This window comes from Capsicum annuum, chromosome 8 (assembly GCF_002878395.1).
Source record: "Capsicum annuum cultivar UCD-10X-F1 chromosome 8, UCD10Xv1.1, whole genome shotgun sequence".
NCBI lineage: Eukaryota > Viridiplantae > Streptophyta > Magnoliopsida > Solanales > Solanaceae > Capsicum > Capsicum annuum.
The window spans coordinates 2,886,816-2,914,009 of NC_061118.1; positions in this window are offsets into that span (position 1 = coordinate 2,886,816).

Here is a 27,194-nt window from a genome sequence, read left to right on the forward strand (position 1 = left end):
CTAGGGTTGTGGGTATTTATGTTTTTCCCTATTGGATCGACCCCAACCTAGTTGGGTTACTATATTTGGCATCGACCACAGCACACTTGTTTTAGAGGTTAGCTGGGCAACATCACTAGCTCATTAGGGAATTTGAACATAAACCTACGGGTCCGACAATCTAAGGAAACATAATACGAATGCAGCCAATTTATCCCCAATATGACATCAAAGTCAACCATATCTAACTCTATCAAATCCACAAGAGTTGCTCTACTACAAACAGATACCACATACCCCATATAGACTCTTTCAGCAATCACAGAGAAGGCAATCGGGGTGGATACTAAAAAATGATCAAAAATAAATTCAAGACCAAAACCAAATGGACATCCACAAATAGGGTCACACAAGAAAGAGTGGACTCTGGATCAAGTAAACAATGCACATCACGGGAGAAACATTTCAACATACCCGTGACAATATCAGGAGATGCCTTAGAATCCTGGTGAGACAAAAGAGCATATAACCAATTCCAGCTAGTGTCAGTACCAAAAGCAGAAATAGATGTAAAAGTAACACCCTTTAGTGTAGGAGTAGATAAAGAGAAAATCAAAACATTGTTATCCCCATAAGTCATTTTAGCACGACAATCACGCTGTATGTCAATATAACCACAATAAAAACATTTGTTCTTCCATTCCTGAAAAAACCTACGGTACGACCGCCCACAAAATATACAAGGAGGGTGGGATGGAGCTGACTGAGCCCTACTAGCCTGAGATTGGGCACCCTATGCCCGAGACCCACCATCATGCTGAGATCGATAATCACTCAAGAGGTTCGGGAAAGGAGAACTAGCTGTGGAAAAAGAACCACAACTTCCCCACTTATTTTTTATCAACTTACCACCATCTCTACTACTTTGCTGAAAAGGCCAAAACTTCTTCCCTTGCCACTCACTAAAATCAGGTAGCTTTCTTTTCTCTTCCTCTACTTGCTTCATATAAAAAACCAACCTAGAGATATCCATGTCCTTGATCAACATGGCATCCTTACATTCAAGGTTCAACTCACGAGATAGTCCTGAAATGAACTTCCTAATCCATGCCTTCATATCTGACACTATCTCTAGAGCATACCAATACAACTAGTGAAATTTCAAGGCATACTCATTGACTCTTGAGGAAAGAAGCAGTTCATAAATGTATTAGATAAATTCTCTCACCTAGATGACTTATCAATGTCACCCTTGCCTGATCTCATTCCTCATACCATTGGGATGCTACATCCGTCAGCTGGTAGGCAGCAAACTCCACCCCTTCCACATTAGTGGAATGCATAACCCTAAAAATCTTTTCCATCTTATCCATATAACCCTAAGGATCCTCCTCCACCTTAACACCCATAAAAGTCAGAGGATTCAACCTGATGAACTGTCTAACCCTTATGGCCTCAGATGATAGAGTAGAAGATGCTTCATGCTCAACCTGAGAAGATACCAACTGAGAAATCATATAAATCAACTGACAAAGCTCCGCATTCATCACATCAGCCTGAAGAAAACTAGAGGGAACCAATGGAACTCCAGAACATCAAGGACTGAACCCTTAGACTACGTATGGATCCCATGAGTAGAGCGTGTTCAATAAACATTGTCCTCAATTGAGACAGATGTGTTTCCATGATCTTTAGATTGTCGAGGTATGATCTAAAAGACAAGAAATAGAAAATTAGAAGAATCCAAGCCCTTAGACTCTATCTCTTAAAATAAGGCAACAAGAAAGTGAAACATCTAAATGCCTTGTAGCCTATCCCTTATAAGTGTGGTGTGCTACACACCCTTAAAAGAGACTATACTTGACACAAATTTATGGACTCCTAATTGACCATGAACCTAATGCTCTGATATCAAATAGATATGACCTAAACCAAGGCCTTGTCATATGGTCTTCTGACCCGACCCGACCTGAGCCCTTATCGTAATGAGAATCCCAAGTCCATCTTGGACTGGAGACCACCCCCATTACCCAAACCAATGTCCTAATATGCATATCTGAGTTGGATGAGTTTTAAATATATAACAAGATAGCGTTATTATGTAACCCAAGGCTCTGGGATAGGTCTATGACCATGACCACCCAAGCAAGCCTAACTTTAAATGAGTTGCCTGAATAGCTATATCATCTCCGTGAGATCATGATAAATTTTTGTAGAAAGAGATAAACAACATAGCGTGACTCCTGTGCCTCATCCAAAATCCTTTGTCGTAAACCATCAACGTCAGTAACACATAACCTCCCTTCGTACCACAAAGTATCATCACCACTGATCTCAAACACCATCACTTTTTGCCTACCTATATAATCCTTAATCTTCATCAATATAGGATCCAGTATATGTTTCTCCTTGGTGTCTGTACCAAGAGACGACTGAACCACTTCCTGTACCATTACACCATAATTTTTGGAGTCCAACAGAAGAACTCCAAGATTAGCCAAGCGGTGAATATCCTTCACTGATTCCCACTTATCCTTATCCACATGAGCCAAACTCCTCATGGATAACCTGCTAAGGGTATCAACAACTATATTAGATTTACCTGGGTGGTAGTGAAGACTCATATCCTTGTCCTTAAGAAGCTCCAACTATCCCCTCTTCCTGAGATTTAGCTTCTTCTGAGTTATCACATACTGTAGACTCTTATGATCATAGAAGATATCAATGTGCACTCCATACAAATAATACAACCATATTTTTAAAGCAAAAACCAGCGCTAAAAGCTCTAAATCATGAGGAGGATAATTCCTCTCATGCACCTTTAACTGCCTGGAAGCATAGATAATGACCTTACCACGTTGTATCAAAAAGCAACCAAGTCTATCCCGGGACGCATGATAATAAACCAAAAATGTGTCATTACCTTCAGGAAATATCAAATTTGGATCTGAAGCTGAAGTTAACTTATTCTTCAACTTCTCAAAACTCTCCTCACAGTCATATAACCCAAAAAACATTACCTTCTTCGGCGTCAACTTAGTGAATAGGGAAGCTATCATCGAGAAACTTTCCACAAACCACCAATAATACCCAGCCAAACCTAAGAAGCTTCGAATGTCAGTTGGAGTCGTGGGTCTATGCTATCCTTTAACCATAACCACCTTTTATGGATCCACCATGATCCTCTTACTAGAGATAATATGACCCAAAAAAGTGATAACATTCAACCAAAACTTATACTTAGAGAATTTGGCATACAACTACTGCTCTTTCAAGGTCTGTAATTCCACACAAAAGTGATTTTTATGATCCACCTCACTTCTAGAATACACCATAATTTCATCAATGAAAAAAATAATATAAAGATCCAGAAACTGCCCGAAAACCCTAATCATAAAATCCATAAATGTCATCGGGGCATTAGCAAAAACTAACTTACATAACCACGAATTCAAAGTGCCCATATCAAGTACGAAAAACCATTTTAGGGATATCGACCTTTCTAATCTTAAGTTGATGATAACCAGACCAAAGATCTATCTTAGAAAAGAATTTGTCACATTGCAACTGATCAAACCAGTTATCTATCCTTGGAAGAGCATACTTGTTCTTAACTATTACCTTATTCAATTATCTATAGTCAATGCTCATTCGAAAGAAGCCATATTTCTTCCACACGAATAACACCAGTGCACCCCAAGGGGATACACTAGAATGAATAAAATTGGTATCCAAAAGATCCTTAAGTTGCTCATTGAGTTCCCTCAACTCAGCTGGAGCCATTCAATAAGAAGGAATAGATATGGCATGAGTGTCAGGAATTAAATCAATACCAAACTTAATCTCCCTAGCTGGAGGAACACCAGGAAGATCATCTGAAAACACCTTAAGAAACTCATTTAGCACTGGAATCAAATATAAAGAAGGACCTTTTGAGTTGGAATTTTTAAAGCGAACCAGATGATAGAGACACCTTTTGGAGATTAATCTCCGAGGAATAAGATAAGAAATAAACCTCCCATAGGAGATAGGGAGCCATCCTCACTCTCAATAACTAGTTCATCCTTTAACTTAAAGAAAACCTTATGGGTTTGACAATCTAAGGATGTGTAACAAAAGTATAACCAATCTATCCCTAAAATAACATCAAAACCCACCACATTAAGTTCAAACAAATCCACCAAAGTCTGCCTACTACCAGAAGATACCCCCGTGTAGACTCTTTTAGCAATCACATAGTCATCTATCAGGGTAGAAATAAAAAAAGGGGTCCAAAATAACCTCGAGATCAAAACCAAAATACTCAGCCATAAATGGGGTCACATAAGAGAGTGTGGATCCTGGGTCAAGAAGATAATACACATCATGAGAAAAGAGTTATAACATACCATTAAAGATATCATATGATGCCTCAGATTCCATCCGAGTAGCAAGCGCATATAACCTATTATGACCAGTTCTGGTATTAGGAGTAGAAATAGACGTAGAATCAATACCATTTGGTGCACGAGCAGAAGATGAAGCAATCAAAAACTTACTCGCTCCCGAAGCAACCTTACCAACCAGATGATTTCTTATCTCTACCTTACTATCTCATATCACTCGACTGCTTTGGGTAAGAAGTACTATCTTTAGAGAAGGAACCAAAACTCCCCTACTTTTTCTTTGGCCATATACCACCACCCCAACTATCTTATTAATGAGCACCATCCTGTTTAAATGACCTGAACTTATTACCCTACCTTTCTCCAAATTTAGCTTGTTTCCCCTTTTCTTCCTCCACCTTTTGCATATGAACCACCAACCTAGAAATGTCCACATCCTTGATAAGTAATGCAGTCTTGATTTCAAGGATTAAGTCATGGGACAGCCTAGTAGAGAACTTTCTCATCCTTGACCTCATATCAGACACCAATTCATAAGCATACCTGGACAACTGATGAAATTTCAGTGCATATTTCTTGATAAATATTTTCCCTTATCTTAGACTAACAAATTCCTCTTCCTTTGCTTTCCTCATCTTCTAAGGAAAAAAGTGATCCAAAAAAATATTAGAGAAACTCTCCTATAAAGTAGACTCCTTTACATCACCTTTCACCCTATCTTACTTCTCGTACTATCAGTACACCACATATTTAAGCTGGTAAGCAACAAAATTTACCCCATCCACATCTTGGCCTGCATTACCCTAAAAATTTTCTCAATTTCATCCAAGAAACCCTAAGGATGCTCCTCCAACTTTACACCAATAAAAGTTAGAGGATTTATCTTTATAAACTAGCCAACCCTTGTGGCTCAGCAAACAAAACACCAGATGCATCTTGCTCAGCCTGAGTAGTGACCAAATAGCAATAATATGAATCGATTGATGGAATTCTTCATTCGTTACCTCACCCTAATGAGGACTAGTAGTAACCAATAGATCTCCATAAATATCAGGGACTTGACCCCTAGACCAATTATGGATCCCCTGAGTAGTGTGTGTCCCTTCAACATTGTCCCTAGTTGGGACTGAGGAGTTTTCTTACATCTCATATCATCAAGGAATGATCTCAAAAGTGAATAAACCATGATTAGAGAAAGTTTTAGAACTTAAGACTCCAAGCTTAAAAATAGAATATTATGAAAACTAAAACATTCCTAATTATTTTGTAGCCTCTCCCTTATATGTGTGGCTCACTACACACCCTTAAAAGTGACTTTACTCGACATGGCTTGTGGACTCCTAATTAACCATAAACCTAAAGCTCTGATACCAACTTGAAACAACCCGACCTGGGCCTTGTTGTAATAGGGATCCCAAGTCGATCAAAGACTAGGGACCACCCCCGTTACCTGACCTAATCTCTAAATATGCATACCCTAAGGCAGATAAATTCCAAATGTTTAACAAGATAGTGTTATTGTATAATCCAAGGCTCTGGTATAGGTCTATGACTATGACCACCCAAGTGAGCCTAACAGCCTGATACCCAACCGATAATCAATAACAAATCAAACCATAGTCCAAAATAATACCCATATGAGTTCCGATGTAATTATGTAATCCAAAATAAAAGGGGATGGAACAATAATAAATTTAGTCCAAGCATATCATCCCCAATACCAATACAAATACTAACGATGACACCAATACCGATCCAACCTATTCCACCCCATAGAAGCTCCACAAAGCCTCTAATAAAAAATCTGGTTAGGATATGCCCCAACCATATGTAAAACCAATATCTATAAATAAACCAAAATATATAAATATTTCCATAATATAAAATAGAGCCAGCCAAAATAATAAAGATCACCAGTTCAATCTAATAACTTATCCTAAATTCGATCATTAAGCAGGAGGAGTAGAATGGTTGATTCCTATATTGTGTAGGGATACAGACGCCCAAATATGGCTTAGCGGATAAATGGTTGCATGAACTCAGGATAAGGATAAAATAATGCCATCCAGTAAAACTAAATAATGCCATCCAGTAAAACTAAGTAAACCAACCATATACATACAAACCATACATATATTTAACCATGCTGGGAAAATGAGCGGAGTTTAACATACCTTTAAACCATTAACTTGGGTATGTATAGCTTAACCATTCTAGAACTATCCACGGTCTATATAGGTCAAGTGTAAACCCCTGAATGGGCCCTGATGCATGTAGCCACATGAATTAGGGATATAATAAGAGTAGGGGATTCCCAAGTACCCTTCTCTCTCTGTGATACATATGTATAATGTACTTAGAGAATTCCCATATACCTCTTAGTATCATATATGGTTACTATGACAAACCCTCATGTCGGGAAAATATGTTTCTACTGTCCGTCCATTGGACTCATAACTTCATGGTTAGATATCATACCTCGCTATTATTGTCCAACTAAAACATTCCCATAAAACCAAACCATTATTTCGTTTGTATTAACTAAGGTTATGAGTAGTGGTATCTTAATACCGATTATCGCTTGTAAGTAATGTCCTTAGCCAACTTTTGTAATGTAAAAGAGGATTCTCATGTACCCATAGATTACAATATCAAGTTTACTTGGGGGAATCCCGTGTACCCTTACAAGTGGTTCATTACATGAATACTTGGAGGATTCCCTTGTACCCCATAAGGATATTGAATTAACTATAACCATGACCACCATCCCTTACTATTAAACCATTCTAAACCATTTATACTATTTAGGGTTCCATTACTAAACCATACAATGTAATAGTTCCATTAAAAGTCCCATAATGTATTAAAAGCATTATCATAAGCATTTATCAAACATGTTAAGAGCATATTATTTCCAAAACCAATTCCAATTACATTAACCATTACCACACAAAAAATTGTCCAAACCACCATTAAAGCTGTAAAAACATAATTAAAATATGGGGAAACCATAACCAAGCATTTAATACTAAAACCCCAACATATATTTGTAAACCCCGAAAACCACATAATAACCATTAATGTGGTATGAAAACATGACACATTCGATGTTTAAAACTGTGAATTTATGCATAAATTAGGATATGTTGTTAGATATGATGCACATTGGTGCATATTGCAAGTAAAATAGGTTTACAATAGTTTTGGAATGAAAAGAGAAGAAAAAGACCTAAAAAAAACCAAGTCTGTTAAGGATAAAATACAACTCATAAGTTATAAAGATCTGATACAACTCATTTATTGAATCATATGCACAACAGAACCAAAATCTAATCTGAAGAGCTAAGTATGAGAAAGATATGACTTAAGTATCCAATTCGTAAGATAGGATACAAGCCGTACAGAGAAGTTGTCAGCATAACAAAACCTAAGCTACTACTCAAGAGTTAAAGTCTCAGAAGTCTATGAGTCGAAAGTCTGAGTACAACTCATATTAGAAAGTCGTACACAAAGAAGTATTTAAATCTTGGAAAGACAAAAGTCCCAGGTGGATATGAGTGAAGTACAAGAGTCGTACACTCAAGTAGGACTCGAAAGCAGAAGTCATATAGCTAAATAAAAAGTTGAAGCCTTGGGAGAACAGACATAGGAATAGACATGAGAAGGCAGGGTACGACTAGTATGATGCTGGTATGAGTGAAGACCGAGTCTTACCAACTGGTGACATATCTTTAACTTTTCTATCCTTATTAGGATTTTTATGTAATTTTGAGATACTATAAACACTCTAGGGTTTTTCTTTTATTAGGTTACGCATTTTTATCATAGGATACACACTCTTACAACACTTTTATAATTATTCTTAAGATTTTGGGTTTATTCAATTTAAGATTTTAGAGTTTATTCATCTTATTATTGCGCAATTAATTATATGTAATATGCTATGATAATCATGATTTCTTGCACAAACATGAGTGGCTAATCTCTTTGACAAGGGTTATGGGAACCTTGGTAAATTAACTATAGAGGAAGTCTGAGACTCATCTATTCTAGAGTTATTTATGTATCTTAATATTCTTTATGATAATTAATCTCAAGTAGCTGCAGTAACTTCAGATAGCCTATATTCGTGCCCATCCCCAAAGGGAGTTTACAATTAGGAAAAGAAGCTAAGATAGTGATTTGAGATTTATACCTTCACCTTTTAGTCCCCCCATATCATGTAATCACTTGATCCCAAAAAGAATGGTGAACTGAGGTCATAGCAAATAGGAATAAGGCGACACCCTGAGACTTATCCAATAAAGTGTGAGATTTATCTTCACACTTAAAAGGCAGCTGATAATACCTATCTTGTAGACTTTACATGCAGAATAACTAAATAGTGAGATTAAACACAAGAAATTTATTGAGTTGAGAAGCTAAAGGGAACACAAGCCTGGTGTTCATGTCCTATAGTCTACAACTTAGAAGCAATCAATATTTGGTATCTACTTGTGATTGTTACTAAAATCCCCCCATTTACTTTCCTATACTACTCGTGGATTACATCAAGTCAAGAAAATATTTACGTTATCCCCATGGGATCGAACCCAACCTAGTTGGGTTATTATCTTTATAAGCGATCATATTATACTTTTATAGATAAAAGTATAATACTTCTATGTTATTAACTGTTCATATACCACTTGTAGAGGCATTAGAGAAAATAACAAGATATGTAAAATTCATGAAGGATTTAATCACCAAGAAGAGGACAGCCAGTTATGAGCCAGTCACCAATATTCATCGTTGTAATGCTGTAGTTGCTAGATCTTTGGTAGAGAAAAAGAAGGATCCAGGGACTTTCATAATACCTTGCACTATTAGGTCTTTTAACATCACTCGAGCATTATATGATTTGGGGGCTAGCATCAACCTTATTTCCTTTGTCGTATTCAAGTAGTTGAGGTTGGGAGCTCCAAACCAACTACCATTAAGCTGTACGGCTAATAGAATGCTAAAGAAGCCTATTAGTATCCTTTATGACATATTGGTAAAAAAAATTTCTTTTATATTCCCTACTAAATTTGTTATATTAGATCTGATACTGAGATTGTATGGTGAATAAGTGACATTCAATGTTTACAAATCAATAAAGCAGCTTGATGAGTTGAGAGTGATATCTATGATTGATGTATATGATGAGAAGACGGATTCATTTCATGATGTTGATGCACTTACTCTTTGGGATGATTGTTTTGATGCGGTTGTTACTATTAAAGAAAGGTTAGGTGTTGAGACTATTGTAGCTATGATCTTCAATTTCTATAGTGATAGTATTGAAGAGTACGATGAGATAGTGTATGCACTGCATGAAAATGGTCCTTATAATTACGCACTAAAGAATCTGGTTTTAAATTTGAAGAATAGAACTACTCCACCTACTCATCCGTCCATTGAAGAGTCACCGGTGTTAGAGTTGAAGGCCCTACCATCTCACTTGTGATATATATTTTTTGGGGCTAATAACACTTTGCTGGTTATTATTGCAACTAATCTAAGATATTCAGAAGTAGAAGCATTATTGTCAGTATTGCATAGATTTAAGAGGGCCATTAGATGGTCCATTGTAGATATTGTGGGTATTCCGCCTGGTTTGTGCACCCAGAAAACACAACTTAAATAGGATTGTGTTCCATCTATTGAACATCAGTGTAGTCTAAATCCTCTAAGTCAAGAGGTGGTGAAGAAGAAAATAATCAAGTGGTTGGATTTTCCTGTACTATGTCCCATCGCTGGTTATAAGTGGGTTAGTCCGGTACAATGCATTCCAACGAAAGGCAAAATTACTGTTATGCCTAATGAGAATAATGAACTACTGCCTATGCGGCTAGGAACAGGATAAAGAGTGTGCACGGTTTATAGAAAATTGAACGTGTGGACTCAGAAGGACCATTTTCTCATGACTTTCATGGATTACATATTAGACAAATTAGCAAGCAGAGGATGATACTATTTTTTGTTGGGTACTCAGGATACAATTAGATCATGATTTCACCTGAGGACCAACAGAAAATGACTTTTACATGTCCTTATGGGGCATTTTTATTCAAGTGCATTCCATTTGGGCTATGCAATGCTCCATCCATGTTTCATAGATATATGATCTCAATTTTCTCTAATATGGTATAAGACACCATAGAAGTGTTCACGAATGATATTTTAGTTGTTGGTAATTCTTTTGAAGACTGTCTAAAGCACTTCGCAAATACTCTCCAAAGGTGTGAAGAATGGAACTTGGTACTTAATTAGGAGAAGTCCCATTTTATGGTCAAAGAAGGAATTATGCTTAGGCACAAGATTTCAAAGAGAGGCATAGAGGTTGATCGAGCAAATATTGAGGTGATTGAAAAATTACCCAACCCAATTTTTATGAAAGGAATTCAAAGTTTCTTAGGGCATGCCCGTTTTTTTGGCATTTTATCAAGGAAATCTCAAAGATTGTTAATCCTCTTTGCAAACACTTGAGAAGGAGGTAAAATTTAATTTTTATGATACAGGTAAAAAGGCATGTGAATGCTTAAAGGAGAGGTTGGTGACTGCTTCAATCATTGTGTCTCCTAATTGGCCCTTACCGTTCGAGATTATGTGTGACACTAGTGGATTGGCCTTAGGGGTTGTACTAGGCTAATGGAAAAAAAATACCCTTCATCCTATCTACTATGCTACTAAGGCACTAAATCCTACATAAAATAACTATACCATTACGGAGCAAGAGTTATTGGTAGTGGTTTTTGCCTTTGAAATGTTTAGATTTTACTTAATTGGGACAAAGGTTATTGTGCAAACTTATCATGCAGCATTGAGATACTTGATGGCTAAAAAATATGCAAAGTCTAGGCTGATTTGGTGGGTGTTGTTCTTTCAAGAATTTGACTTTGAGTTGAAGGATAAAAAAGGCACAGAAAACCAATTACTGATCACTTGTCTAGACTGGAGGAGGAAGCTATGCAGAAGTTGAGATTGATGATAGTTTTCCTGATGAACAAATATTGGCAGTTTCCCAGGATCTAATTCCATGGTTTGTAGATTATACAAATTACTTAGATAGTGATTTGGTCCCAGAAGATCTTTCATATCCATAAAGGAAGAAGTTCATGCATGAGGTAAGGTAATGTTTCTAGGATAAACCTTATTTATTAAAAATTTGTGCAGATGGAATCATTCATAGGTATGTATACCTGAGTTGGAGATGATGAGTATACCTGAGTCTTGTCATTTATCACCAGTTGGGGGTCATCATTTAGGGGCTCGCATAGCTCATAAAATTCTGTAATATGTATATTATTGGCCAATAGTCTACAAAAATGCTCATGATTATGCTTGTTCTTATGACTAATATCAATTACAAAGTACTATTTATAGAAGACATGAACTACCTATGACTCCTATTTTAGAATTAGAATTGTTTGATGTATGGGGCATAGATTTAATAGGACCTTTTTTGACTTTGTTTGGCATGAAATATATATTTGTGGCTATAGACAATGTTTCAAAGTGGTTGGAAGAAATTGCACTTCCCAATAATAAAGAACATAATGTCACTACATTCTTGAGAAAGAATATCTTTTCTTTATTTGGTATGCCATGAGCTATTATTAGTGATGAAGTGTCACATTTTTCCAATTATTTATTCAAAAGTCTACTTGAAAAATAAGGAGTGAAACACCGGTGGAAACACCCTATCATCCACATACTAGTGGACAAGTCCATATTGGCAAAGGCCATGAATGCCAATAGGACTGACTAGGTAAAAAAGTTAGATGATGCATTATGAGCCTACCGCATAGCTTACAAAACCTCCATTGGTGCTTCACCTTATCAACTAGTACATGGAAAGGCTTGCCAATTGCCAATTGAGCTTGAACATAAGGTACTATAGGCATTGAAGAAGCTGATCTAGAAGGGCAAGATGCAGCCAAGTCAAGGTTGAATAAGATCAATGAGTTGGATAAATTTTGGCTCCATGCATATGAAAGTTCAGCACTTTACAAAGAAACGATGAAGCTGCATCATGACTGCGACATTAAGAAGAGAGTATTTGAAAAGGATGACCAGGTATTGTTTTATAAATCAAGCTTCATTTGTTTCCAAGTAAACTAAGGTCAAGGTAGTACGGCCCATTCACAGATACAAAAATTTACCCCTATGCTGCTTTAGAATTCAAGAGGGAGGGTGAGACCTTGTTCAAGGTAAACGCTCAAAGAGTGAAGCACTATATGGGAAATATTGAAGTTGTGAATGAAGTTATTTAAATTGCCGTTGGCGAAGACCGAGTAGCCAAGGAAATGGTGTCGTGATGCAATGTTAAATCAAGCACTGCATGGGAGGCAACCTATGAGGCCAGTTGGTAAAATTTAAGTATCCAACTTATCCCCATCGTGCCGCAATGTTAGATTAAGCAATGCATGGGAGGCAACACATGTTTTTATACTTACTCATTTATAGGGTAATATATTTGTTCAGTGTGTAGAATAATGAATGCAAAAAATATCCAGAGAAAGCTAATAGTTTTTGGTCAAACAAATTCTTTATGAGTAGTATCAAGTGGTATGACTCCCAAGTAAAAGTCGTATTGACCTGGGAGAAACATCAAAATTAGGTAAATTTTTTGGAATGGATACAATTCTTAGAACGAGTCATACCCTTAAGGTACGACTTGTAACCTTGAGTCGTACCTACTCTAGAACCCAGGTAAGGTTCCAAGTCTATACGTGTCAAGTAAATGACCCATAAGCATAGGTATTAGTCGTATATACAACTCTTACCCATGTTTACCAGGTTAGATTTGGGTTATCCCAGCACAGATCTCAAATTAAAAAGAAAAATGGCGCACCTGACGGGCACCCGATAGACCAAACTCATACCTATTTAAAATTTTGCCAAAAATTCAATATTTAATTGGCAAAATCACTTGTAATCAACTTGATTAAACTACCATCAACTTCAAATTTTTCATTTTTCTTGATTTGAATTCAAATTTAGGAGAAAATAGTACTTTAAAGAAAGAATCTGATATCTTCAGACACTAAGTAAGTTGCGAACCTCATCTTTTTACTTTTCAAGTTGAAATGAGTAATGTTTGATACTATGAATTTGGTTTGCGTAGGTTCTACACAAGTGGTTAACTATTAGTACCCTAATTTAGGTGTTATTATTGAAAAATAGGAATTGGGGGTTAGAACTAGGTTTTGGTAAATGGATTTTGTGTGTTGGGTAACCTAAAATAATTGATATTGCTAAAAATTATAGTGGGTATTTTGGGAATTTTCTTTAGAGTCAAACTTTAAAGTTGGACTTCTATGTTGCAGTGGATATGAGACCTCTTACGACTCATACCCACTAGTATAAGAGTTGTAATGGGACTCGTACCCATTGACCACATAGAAATCTAATATTTTAAAGGTTCTGGAATGGATAAGACTCGACCATACATGCCGCACCCAGTCCATACAACTCATACATTTAGAATCGTACCAACCTGCGAGGATTTAAGTTAGAATAAATATTTTTGAGCTGCTTATGATTGTTGGTAACGAGTTGTACACTGTTGGCATGACTAGTTAGAAGGAGTAATAATCTGACTGATGAACAAATTATATGCACATGTATAAGATACGACTCATCCATATGAGTTATACACATCGGGTATGACCAGTACCCACCACTGGTACCTTGACCAGAACAAGTATATTGATCATTAGTTTTAACTTTTGTTTTTTTACCTTTAATCACTTACAAATAATGCCCTTTTTGTAAGACCATGCCTCCTAAGAACGCTTTCTGATCCAAACATGCTAAAAAGAACACTAAGAAAGAACCTGTTTCTAGTGTGGAACCCAGTGATTCTGAATTTAAGATATCAACAGATAGTAGTAGTGAATTATTTGTGAAAACCACTAAGGGGAAAGCTGTACAAAAGAGGAAGGCAGCTGAGAAAACATATGGGAAAAAAGTGATTACCCAAGGGTCAAAATCACCTCCAAAACACCCAAGGAGAAAGAACCCTAGTGTTTATCCTCCCGATAAACCACAGCCTGCTAACGATGATGATGATGATGAATCCAATATAGAAGAGGTTAGTTCTAAATAAAATCAAGGGTCAAAAGATATAGATGCAAACTTGATTGACTGATAATATCCCTCACTTGCACTTACCATTACACCAGTTCCCATCGTTGAATGGTGGGGATACCATGGAATACAAGATACATTCAACAGTGGGTTGTTCTGACTTCTGGGTGGAAAGATTAGAAGGGTACTCTATCCTTAATGAAGATTGATGACCACTGGGATATCTGAGTTTTTGGGTTTTAAAGAGCAGTTCTAGAAGTATTGATTTCAGTGGAGGACGAGGTTTCTCGGAAGATATAGTGAGGTCCTCATTCGTGAATTCTATATAGCATATGAAGGTGAGATTTAGAGGCAATACTCACAGGGTCAACTCTTGAAGGGTGGTGAGCCTGTAACTTCGTTAATGATTCATGGTGTATGGGTTGATATTTCTACTCTAGACTATTGGCAGATTCTTATATGGGCCAGAGTATCAGGCGCTGATAAACACAGGTGAGATAGACTACAGAATGGAGGAGATAAGGAAGATAACTAAGAGAATATTGGGTTTTGAGGACAAAATGGTGAATTATAGATGAATAGTTGAGCGTATAGCCTCAAATGGGCAAAATTCCAAGTGGATTAAAGAAGGCCCCGGGGTGGTCAAACAAAAGATAAAGAAGAGTACCTTCAATTTTGAGGGCAAGGCTTGGTGGACTTAAGCCTGAAACAGGCTCTGTCTAAACATTGGTGATAATATTATAAACCTAGATCGGGCAGCTATGATAGCCGGTTTCATAACCGACTATGAGTTTGATATAGCAGAATTTCTATCCTAATAAATGAGGGATCGACTAGTTAGGGGTGAGAAGGTATTACTGGCCTACCCATGTATAATCATGTAGATATGTCTGGCTGTGAGAGTAATGGAACTCCCTGGGATAGATGAGTTGATTGAGGACAAAATGACCACTGACTTAGGCCTAATTAGAGATAAAGCCAACCCATTAGGAAAATAGGCAAGGCAGGCAATAGATATATTGGTAGGTTTATTCCTGTAAGATGGTTAAGATGATACCACTACTACAGCTGAGGCTATCAAGGTAGGTTTGCATATGGAGGGATCACATATAGATGCAATGGGTACTTCTAGTACTACATCACTGGTCCAGTCCATGCAACCTAGACCTTGAGGTATGCTATACGGTGTAATACTTATTTCACAGGTCCTTTGGACTGAGGCTATGACCTAACTAGCTATATTGGAGGCTAAGGTAGGCTATATGGAAGGAGGCGTAAAGACTTGGATCAATGAACAATTTGAGATCCAAGATAGATGGGTCCAAGGGCACCTAGATATTTTTTAGTCTAGGATCACTCGATAGTTGAATGGTGAGAAGACGGCCAATATTGCTGATATCAAATCTGAGGTTGTAGAGATTAAGAAAATGATTACAGATCTTTATGATAGACCGGTAGTTGCTGAGTCTGTAGTCAAGACAGTGAATCCTACTTTCTATGTGCCTAATATTTGGGTGGTCCCGATAGATGCACTAGTTGAGGAGACTGAAGAGCAACTAAGAGAGAAGAAGAGAAAGAAGAAAGAATACAAAGAACCAAGGAAGAGAGCCAGATCTGAGAGCATCCAGGATGAGCGGGACCGGGGGTAGCAGGTGGATCGAGAGCACCAGTTGTTAATATTTAGAGGGTGCATATTATGCCCTCAATTTTTGTTGATTAGTCCCAACTTATGGGATGGTATCTGATGAGAGTGGGACCCAATCTGATGGCCCACATGATAATGTGGATGCACCAAAGCATTGAGCACCTAGTTATGACTTTCCACCCTCACTTGATTTAATTTTAAAGCACTAAGGACAGTGCATCGATTTTTGTTAGGGGTGGGGGTTATTCCAAAAAATTTGGGAGTATCTAAAAAGTATAAGTAGTTAAAACTTAAAGTCTGCTATGACTTGCAGGTTTGATGCGGGTAGTTAGAGCTTAAAGTCTATTGCATAGTTGGATAACTAGTACTTTTTATTGTAACCCTGTGCAAGTGCTTATGAGGTATACTGAGTTCCTGGTGTGTAAAAATCTAGAAATTGCCCAGTTGTTTTAGCCTAGATCTAAGATAGTCAAGTAAGAAGTGATCATAGGCCCTTTTTATGTGAGTCCATTTGTGCCTAAAATGGCCTAACCAAATGAATGAAAGCCTTCAATCAAACTATTTGAGCCTTGATAAACCAAATTTTCTTTTTACACTTATCACCTTCCCATTTTATTTATAATAAACCTATTTTGGCCCTGGTTCTCCTTTGGACACTGTGCACCTCAACTCAAGCAAATCGCCTAAGTTGAGGGTGGCTATTATAAGGGGTACATAGGAGAAAACCAGTATGAAGAAAGTTTGTAGAAGGAAAATAGTTCAAATTTGAGCTAGTATGGGGAAAAAAGGTAAGAAAAGTTGTAATGAAAAACAAAAGAAAAAGAAAGGAAAAATAAAAGTTAGAAAGCCATACTTGGCCTAATTTGAATGTTCTTAAAAGTAATAGGGAGACATAAGGGTGGAAAAAAAATAAATAAGTGGATCCCAAGCAATTCGTAGTGTACAGGAGGCTTAATCACTAAATAAATCCAAGAATATACATACCAGTACCAAGTCTACTGTAACAACCCAAAATCATCTCCCAGGACATCACACGGTGCTTAAGGCTATAAGTAACCCCAAGCTAACCCTTTGAGCCTTCTTCTACTAATAATACTCATTTCAAGATGAAATAATTCAAACACTAGCATAGTCATATCATATGAAGGAAAATACAGACAAAATGCTCGGTCCAAACGACCGCAATATTGGAGCTCTCAACACAATCATAATCTGATAACTAGTCTCACAAAGCCTCTACTAATCCATGGATTAGAGAGCCGTTGGGACAGGTCCCCACCTGACTCCAAATGAACTGAAAGTAATAAAATTGTCTCTCAAATGTGGAAATGTCTAAAGATAGTTCCTCGAACCATGATGACTCACCACTGTAGGAATATAGACAGAGGTACTCAGAAGTAATTGACGAGGCTGGGACTGAGCACCTGAACCTACATTATAAGGCAATGTAGCACATAGACGTATATGTAGATCAATACTTGGGAATGTACTGAGTATGTGGGGGTGCATGAATTTATATAAAACAACATCAATACTCTTTAATCAAATCATGCATGCAATAACTGATAACTCACATGGCTTCAATAAGTATAAAATGTAAAGCTCATGAATCATGTAGAATGGAGCATGTAACACAAATCTCGTGAGTCATCATAATTTAACTTTGATATCGGTAATCTTCTCTTATTCTCATTACCCATAAGCTAAAGGAAACTTTAAATAATACTTTCAACTCATTCATATGTATCATGGAGAGTAAAACTTCTTTAATGTTCAAGAACTCATAACTTTTTGAACTTAAGTACTTGGAATTCAGAATCACAAAACATTGAAACATACTTGAAGGCATTTAATTCACTTTAGGAAATTATCTCATTTCAAGCTTTAGGGAAAACATTCTATCTCAATGGAAAGATACTCTAGTTTAGGGAAATAACTTATCTTAAGAAAATACTTATATCTAGGGAAAATACTTTATCTTAGGAAGGTTCTCTTCACCGACATAAACCATGCTAGCTACATGGAGTCCAACGTTTTGTCCTCCTAAGGAAGAAACCTCATGTTAGGGAGAGGCTTCATACTCATTCCAAGGAGTATAACCTCAATTCAGTGATCACTTATCTTGGCCTCGGGACCAATCATCTTGGCCTCAAGCCCAAAATCTCAAAACTAAGGTAAGAAACCATAGTAACTTACCCAACTCGGTGCTAAATACTACTCCCTTTAGTTTATCTCTCTCACCTCATGAAAATCCACTTTTAAAATAATCCCATGGTTCATAAGAACCTAACAATCAAATTTGTAATCTCATGTAGTGAAGTGGATTTCAAAGCTCTATGACCATTAGATCAAAATATTTCTTAATAATCACAGAATACTCAAATCATGGGTGTTTAGAGCAAAGTTCATAAAATTGCAATCACAAGTAGGGCTTAATGACCCATATTTCAATCTCAAGTTAAAACCCATCAAAATGCATATTAGATAGCATATAGATTCATAAATCATATAGAAATCTGGAATTTATAGCTATTTAGCTCATAATCTCAACATACTCATATACTTCAATATCTCAAACGATTCAACTATTAACTTCTCAAGAACTAAAATCATGGGGTGTAAACCCAGCTGTAATTTCTCAAGAAAACATGTAAAAATTATGCTATTAGACTCTCAATTCATGGGAAACATCAAAAGCTTGCAACCAATAACAAAAGGTGAAAAAACCCAATTCAATTTCATGTAAAATCTCATAAATTGCAGAAAATTGTAGTTTGAATAAGCCTTTGGGCATAAGGGTAAAAGAATTACCCTTGTTTAAAACCCCACATACCTTAGATTATGAAACTGGATGAACAAGTTTGCTCTAAGATCTTCTTCTCACTATTAAGAGAGGTTTCTTGCAACCCTCAAACTTGGGGAACTCAAGTCTCAATTCAATTTATAGAATCTATGGTGAGTTCTTGAATTTCTTGGCAAAGGGTTTTAGATTTGCTCTTGAGGGAGAAACCCTAGACTTTGGATTTTTTGGGAGATAATGAGGCTATTAGGTTCATTTGGAATATATCTAAGGGTTAAAAGTGAAAAGACCCAAAAGTCCTTTTTTAAAAGGAATTAAAAATACTTAATGGGGGCTGCAACGGTTTAAGTAATGGTCTGTCGCTAGCCTGACGATCCGTTGGGTCGTCCATCATACATTGGTCAGAAAAAGAACATACTGCCTCGGTGTGACGGTCGAAGAGATGTTCCATTGCTTAGACTGATGGTCCATCGGATCTTCTGTCGCACATTAGCCAGGATGAGGCCACACTGCCTGAGCGCGACGGTCCCAGCGATGGTCTGTTGCAGCCTTGACGGTCCATCATTTTGTCCATCATACTTGGGCTAGAAAAGAGAGTTACTGCCTTGGTTGATATGGGCTGAGCGACGGTCTGTCATAGTCTCGACGGTCCGTCGGATCGTCCGTCGCACCTGGGTGGTTCCAATAAATCTCAGTAAAACAGCCATAACTTCTTACCCCGATGCCGGATTTAGATGAAATTGGTATCGTTGGAAATATAATTCAATTTTCTACATGAAAAAAAGTCAAATTTAATAAAATTATATATGGTTTAAACACCAAGCACTTGGGAAGTCAGTTTTCAATCTTTTTGGACTAAAATTACACTTCACTTGACATGCTCTAAGGCTCAGACTACGAGGGAACTTTATGGAATGTTACAATATCTCCCCCTTGGAAACATTCATCCTCGGATGATGCTAGTTAGACTAGGAACACAGGAAAACAGAGTACACATAGCTAAAGCAAGTTGCTAAAACGGGCTCAAAATCTCTCTAAACTCTCGAATGCCTCGGAAATTGAAAAAACTCATGTACGAATAGATACATATAGCTGAAATTTAGATTAAAAGGGCTAAATTAAGGAAGAATATTACCTTTATATTGATCTGAACTCACAAAAAAGAGGTACGGGTACTTGACTCGCATGTCTGCTTCTGCCTCCCAAGTAGCTCCCTCAACTGACTGGTTCCGCCACAAAACTTTGACTAAGGGAACCTCTTTGTTCCTCAATCTACGGATCTGAAAATCTAGGAATTCAATAGGAATCTCATCGAATGAAAGACTGTTCAGAATATCAGCACTCTCTGAATGATCTACTACAACGGAATCACCAATATGCTTCTTAAGAATGGAGACATGAAAAATAGGATGAATGGTTGACGACTCTGCATGCAACTCAACCTCATAGGCTACTTTACCAACACGACTCAACACTCTATACGGGCTAACATAACGAGGACTAAGCTTTCCCTTTTTACCGAACCTCTTCACCCCTTTCATGGGTAAAATCTTCAAGTACACCAAATTACCCACCTAAAATTCAAGATCACTCCTCCTCACATCGACATATGACTTTTGATAACTCTGCATTATCTTCAATCTTTCTATAATCAACTTAACTTTCTCCATAGCTTTAAACACTGCATCAGACCCAATCACAGCAGCTTTACCCACTTCAAACCATCCTATGGATGATCTACATCTTCTACTGTAAAGAGCCTCAAATGGTGCCATCCCAATGCTAGCATGGTAACTATTGTTATAGGAAAATTCTATCAATGGCAAATGTTCATCCCAACTACCCTTGAAATCAAGAGCACATGCCCTCAATATATCTTCTAGATTTTGAATGGTCCTCTCAGCCTGACCATTTTTTTGCCGAATAAAAGCAAAACTCAAATGAAGTTGGGTACCAAGACCTTGCAAAAACACTCTCCATAATTGAGAAGTAAATTGAGTACCCCTATACAAAATGATAGATGAGGGAACTCCGTGCAACCTGACTAACTACCGGATATACAATCTAGCATAATCCTCCACCGTATAAGATGTATGCATAGGTAAGAAGTGCACGGACTTAGTCAGTCTGTCTACAACAACCCAAATAGAATCATGGTGATGATCCAAAAGAGGTTACCCAGTCATAAAGTCTATATTCACCGTCTCCCACTTCCAAGTAGGTATACTAAACCCTTGCATCACACCACCAGGTCTTTGGTGTTCTACCTTAACCTATTGGAACATGGTACACTTTGCTACGAACTTAACTATATCCTTTTTCATACCATTCCACCAATAGATCTACCATAAGTCGCAGTACATCTTGGTAGCACCAGGATGAATAGAATATCGTGTGCCATACGCTTCAGCCATAATCCTCTGCCTCAGATCTTCAACACACCGAACACACAATCTTCCTTGCTATCTCAATATGCCATCTCCCCCTTAGGAGAAAATCTCTACCTTTTGGTCCTTAACTGACTACTTCATCCTGACCAAACTAGGATCTCAATCTTGTTTCTCCTTCACTTCTGACAATAAAGAGGATTCAAAACTACTCTGCACCAACGTACTCCCTTTATCTGAATTAAGCAACCTAACACCCAATCTAGCTAGACAATGTATATCAGGAGCTAACTCTTTCTTACCTTCCTCTTCATGAGAAACACTACCTATATAAAATCTATTAAGGGCATCTGCCACTACATTGGCCTTACCCGGTTGATACAACACACCCGTATCATAGTCTTTCAACAACTCTAACCACCTCCACTATAAGGCTCTTATGATCAGTAAACACATCAACTTGGACACCATAAAGATAATGTCTCTAAATTTTTAAAGCAAAGACCACAATAGCTAATTCAAGATCATGGGTTGGGTAATTCTTCTCATGCTTCTTTAACTGTCTAGAAACATAGGCTATAACCTTACATCTTTACATAAACACACAATCCAAACCAATTCTAGAGGCCCCACAATACACCACAAAGCCATTTGTACCATCAGGCAAAGTTAACACAGTGGCTGAAGGTAGTTGAGTCTTCAACCCCTGAAAACTCTTCTCACAGGAATTTGACCACTAGAACTTAACTTTTTTTAGGTCAAACGGGTCATGGGAGACACAATAGAAGAGAAACCTTTAAAAAAAATAGTGGTAGTATCCCACTAATCCAACAAATATCTAATGTCAGATGGAGAGATAGGTTTAGGCCAATTTCTTACAGCTTCTGTCTTAGGGGATCAACTCTAAGACCTTCAGCTGAAATAATATAACCTAGAAAGGCTACAGACCTTAGCCAAAATTTGCACTTACTAAATTTGGTGAACAACCAGTGATCTCTAAGAGTTTGAAAGATAATTCTAAGGTGATCTACATGATCATGCTCACTGCGGGAGTAGACAAGGATGTCATCTATGAACACTATGACAAACATATCAAGATATTGTTTGAATACTCAATTCATGAGGTCCGTAAAAGCTACTAGGGCATTGGTTAGTCCAAAAGACATGACTAGAAACTCAAAGTGACCATAGCGGGTTCGAAATGCTGTCTTTGAAATATCACATTCCCTCACTTTAAGTTGATGATAGTCAGATCTAAGGTCTATCTTGGAGAAACAACTTGTACCTTGCAACTGATCAAATGGGTCATCAATTCTCAGAAGAGGGTACTTATTTTTTACTATGACTTTGTTAAGCTGACGATACTCAATGTACATACGCAAAGAACCATCTTTCTTCTGCACGAATAGAATAGGTGCACCCCAAGAAGAAATATTGGGCCTTATGAAACCTTTATCTTAAAACTATTTGAGTTTCTATTTCAACTCCTTAAGCTCAGTAGGTGCCATACGGTATGGCAGAATAAAAATGAGACAAGTGTCGGGAAGAAGGTCAATCCTGAATTCTATCTCTCTATTGGGAGGTACCCTTGGGAGATCTTTCAGAAAAACATCTAGAAACTCATTAACAATATTAACTGACTGAATAGTTGGAGCCTCAGACTTTGTGTCTTTGACTTTAACTAGGTGATAGATACAATCCTTGGATATTAGCTTTTTGGCTTTGATATAGGAGATAAAATAACTCTTGGGAGATACTGAACTCCCAGACCATTCAAAAACTGGCTTATCAGGGAACTAAAACATGACCACACAGGTACGACAGTCTATAGATGCATAAAAAGAATGAAGTCAATCGATACCCAAAATTAGGTCAAAATCCATCATGTCTAACTCTATCAAATCAGCAAGTATGACTCTATGAAGAACAGTAACAAGACAATCTCTATACACTTGTTTAGCAACAATTGACTTCTCTGCTGGTGTGGAGACTAGGAAGGGCTCAGGAATCTTTTTGAGACTTATTTTGAAATTCACAGCTACAAGTGGGGTCATATAAGAGAGACTTGACCCAGGGTCCAATAACACATAAACATCAAGAAAAAAGACATAGATCATACCAGTAACAACATCAGAAGAGTTATCCAGCTCCTGATAGGATGGTAGATGAAGAACCTTGAATAGGGACGGGATGAGAGATAGAAGCTAGTGTACTAGTAGCCTGTGCCTGAGGTCGGGCATCTCTATTCCCCTGTCTAGCATGAGGAAAATCTCTAAGTCTGTGGCCCTGCTTCCCCAAATCTACGAAACACTCACCGAGATGATCCCTACCACACTTAGCACAAGAAGGATAACGGGGCCTGTTACTAACACTGTTCTGTGACCTAGACATAAAAGACCTGCTCCTTTGCTTCTGTCTGAATCTAGGCGTGGGAGAACTAGCTGATGAAGGCACTAGAATAGATGGACATCTCTAAAACTGAGGGAGGTTTCCTCCATACAACCTAGGCTGACTATACTCATTCTTCTTAGATCTAGCCCTCTTGTTACCCCTCACTCTATTTCTCTCTCCAATTTTATCCGCCTCTATTTGTTGTACATACATCATCAACCTAGATAGATCCATATCCCTATGCAGCATCAAAGTCCTATACTTTTTCAGCACCAAACCAGAAACACCTGTCACAAACTTGCTCATACTATCTCGGGTGCCAGAAATCAAATCAGGAGCATACTTGGCCAACTGGTTAAACTTCAAGCAGTACTCCTTAACAGTTATGGAGCCCTGCTTGAAGTTCATAAACTCCTTAATCTTTGCTTCCCTCATCTCAAGCGAAAAGAACTTATCTAAGAATCCATCTTGGAATACCTGCCAAGTCATAGGAGCAGCTTTATTACCTCTACCTTTCCTCCAAGATACAACCCAGTTATAAGTAATATCCTTCATCCTGTGGGATGCCAACTCAACACTTTCTTCTTTAGAAACATGCATCACCTGTGTCATCTTTCTCACCTTCTCAAGGTACAACTATGGGTCCTTATTTACCTTGGACTCATAAAACTCTGGCAGATTCATCCGCATAAAATTACGAATTCTAGCCGCAGCTATATCACCTCCCTATTGATTAGTAATGTGGCCTGATTATTAGCTCGAATATTAGCGGTGACTACTTGGGCTAACGTCTGAAAGGCCGCTTAAAAGTCGGCATAAGACACTGCCTCATTCAAAGGATCAACAGGTAGGGTTTGCTCCTCATCGTTCCTGCAGGCATTCACTCTTTGGAGAGGTATTTTCTAAAATAGAAGAGCACAAATTATTAGATGAGAGGGAAAACTGTAGGTACGATAGAATCCAAAAGAAAGAAACAACTTTTCCTAACACATCTTGTAGCCTCTTGGTCATAGATATGGTACCCTAGACACCGATGGTCAAGACTCTACTCAACGCGGCTTGTCAGACTCCCTAGGACTCCTTAAAAACCTTAGGCTTTGATACCAAGTTTGTAACGACCCAAAATCGCCTCCCAGGATATCACACGGTGCTTAAGGCTACAAGTAGGCCCAAGCTAACCCTTTGAGACTACTTCTACTAATAATACTCATTTCAAGAAGAAATATTTAAAAACTAGCATGGTCATATCATATGAAGGGAAATACGGAGAAAATGCTATGTCCAAATGACCACAATATTGGAACTTTCAACACAATCACAATCTGATAACTAGTCTAACAAAGCCTCTACTAATCCATTAACTAGAGAGCCGTTGGGATAGGTTCCCAACTGCCTCCAAATGAACTGAAAGTAAAAACATAGTCTCTCAAATGCAGAAATATCTGAATGTAGGTCCTGGAACCATTAGGACTCACCACTGTAGGAATGTAGATAGAGGTACTTGGATGTCACTAACGAGGCTAGGACTGAGCACCTGATCCTACATTATAAGAAAATATAGCACATAGACGTATATGTGGATCAACACTTGGGAATGTACTGAGTATGTGAGGGTGCATGCATTTATATAAAACAACATCAATACTTTTCAATCAAATTATGCATGAGTCATGTAGAATGGAGCATGTAATAAAAATCTCGTGAGTCATCATAATTTAACTTTTATATCAGTAATCTTCTCTTATTCTCATTACCCATAGGCTAAAGAAAACTTTAAACAATACTTTTAAATCATTCATATATCTCGTGGATAGTAAACGTCCTTTAATGTTCAAGAACTCATAACTCTTTGAACTCAAGTACTTGGAATTCAGAATCATAAAACTTTGAAACATACTTGAAGTCATTTCACTCACTTTAGGAAATTATCTCATTTTAAGCTTTAGGGAAAACATTCTATCTCAATGGAAAGATACTCTAGTTTAGGGAAATAACTTATCTCAAAGCTTTAGAGAAATTACTTATATCAAGGGAAAATACTCTTAGTCTTAGGGAGGTTCTCTTAACCAACATAAACCATGTGAGCTACATGGAGTCCAATGTCTTGTCCTCCTAAGGAAGAAGCCTCACATTGGGGAGAGGCATCATACTCTTTCCAAGAAGTATAACCTCAATTCAGTGATCACTTATCTCGGCCTCGGACCCAATCATCTCGACCTCAGGCCTAAAATCTCAAACCTACGGTGGCACATAGTTCTGGGTAAGAAAACGTAGTAACTTACCCAACTCAGTTCTAAATACTATTCCCTTTAGTTTATCTCGCTCATCTTACGAAAATCCACTTTCAAAATAATCTCATGGTTTATAAGAACCCAATAATCAAATCTGTAATCTCATGTAGTAAAGTGTATTTCATATCTCTATGACCATTACATCAAAACATTTCTCAATAATCTCAGAATACTCAAATCTTGGGTGCTTATAGCATGAAAGTTCATAAAATTACAAGTCTCAAGTAGGGCTTAATGACCCATAATTCAATCTCAAGTTAAAACCTATCAAAATATATATTAGATAACATATAGATTCATAAATCATATAGAAATCTTGAATTTAAAGAAATTTAGCTCATAATCTTAATATACTCATATACTTCAATATCTCAAACAATTAAACTATTAACTTCTCAAGGATTTAAATCATGGGGTATAGACCCAGCTGTAATATCTCAAGAAAATATGTAAAAATCATGTCATTAGACTCTCAATTCATGGGAAACATCAAAATCTTGCAACCAATAACAATGGGTGAAAAAATCCCAATTCAATTTCATGTAAAATCTCATAAATTGCAGAAAATTGTAGTTTGATTAAGCCTTTGGGCACAAGGGTGAAAGGATTAGTCTTGTTCAAAACCCCACATACCTTAGATTATGAAATTGGATAAATAAGCTTGCCCTAAGATCTCCTTATCACTCTTGGGAGAGGATTCTTGCAACCCTCAAACTTGGGGAACTCAAGTCTCAATTCAATTTGTAGAATCTATGGTGAGTTCTTGGATTTCTTGGAGAAGGGTTTTAGATTTTCTATTGAGGAAAAAACCCTGGCCTTTGGATGTTTTGGGATATAATGAGGCTATTAGGTTCATTTGGAATATATCTAAGGGTTAAAAGGGAAAAGACCCAAAAGCCCCTTTTTAAAAGGACTTCAAAATACTGAACGGGGGCTGTGACGGTCGAAGCGATGGTCCGTCGCTAGCCTGACGGTCTGTCAGATCATCCGTTGGGTTGTCCATCACAAGTTGGTTAGAAAAAGAAAATACTTCCTCAATTTGTTAGTAGAAGTGATGTTCCATTGCTTAGATTTATGGTCCGTCAAATCATCCTTCATACGTTGGCCAGGATGAGGCCACACCGCTTGAGAGCGATAGTCGCAGCGACGGTCTATTGCAGCCTTGACGGTCCGTTATTTTGGTTGTCGCACATAGGCCAG